At 50.4% G+C, this 651-nt stretch overlaps 1 pseudogene; it reads right to left on the bottom strand.

The window, feature by feature from the left end:
• The window catches only part of LOC103586810, a 6,418-nt pseudogene extending 5,768 nt beyond the window's left edge, over positions 1-650 (bottom strand).
• Position 651: the final 1 nt, after the last annotated feature.

Genomic DNA, 651 nt, shown 5'->3' with positions numbered 1-651 from the left:
CCTCAATGCCATCCTCGTATCGGAGAACACCTGGAAGCATAATCTTGGCCCCATAGCAGATTGCATTCACTGCACTGTCTTTCGTAACTAGCCGTTTATGAGACGTCAGCAGCTTTTCCAAAGGGTAAATGACTTGCCGCAGGTAACTCTCGTCCTTGTGGTTATCATACAACCACTGAGCATCCAGCACATCGTGCATTGTCACCATGTGGTCCTTTTCACTCATGACTCCAGAACGAACCCTCCGAAGTTCCTGCATCTGACCACCAACTCCCAACAACAAACCGAGGTGCACACACAGCGTCCGAATGTAGGTCCCGGCCTCACAACTCACTCAAAAGATTCATAATCTTCTTTCAGGATCGTATTCGATCATCTTGCTCGTGTAGATGGTCCTCACTCGGAGCTGCCTCTTTACTGCAGCAATAAGTGGGGGTCGCTGGAATAGCGCGCCAGTCAGAGTTTCTAGGGCCCTAGAAAGCTGGGTGCCCCCTTCAATAGCATTGTGCAGCCGGACAATTCCCACATACTCTTTCTTTGCCTGCACTCTGCTGTGACTTCACCAAGCGAGTGGCTCGTTCTATGCACATGATTAAACAGCCAGTCACCTTGGGATCCAGAGTACCACTATGTCCAGTCTTCTCCACCCGA

The sequence above is a fragment of the Galeopterus variegatus genome, unplaced genomic scaffold (assembly GCF_000696425.1).
Source record: "Galeopterus variegatus unplaced genomic scaffold, G_variegatus-3.0.2 Scaffold380, whole genome shotgun sequence".
Lineage (NCBI taxonomy): Eukaryota > Metazoa > Chordata > Mammalia > Dermoptera > Cynocephalidae > Galeopterus > Galeopterus variegatus.
This window is presented reverse-complemented; position numbering and strand designations above follow the sequence as displayed.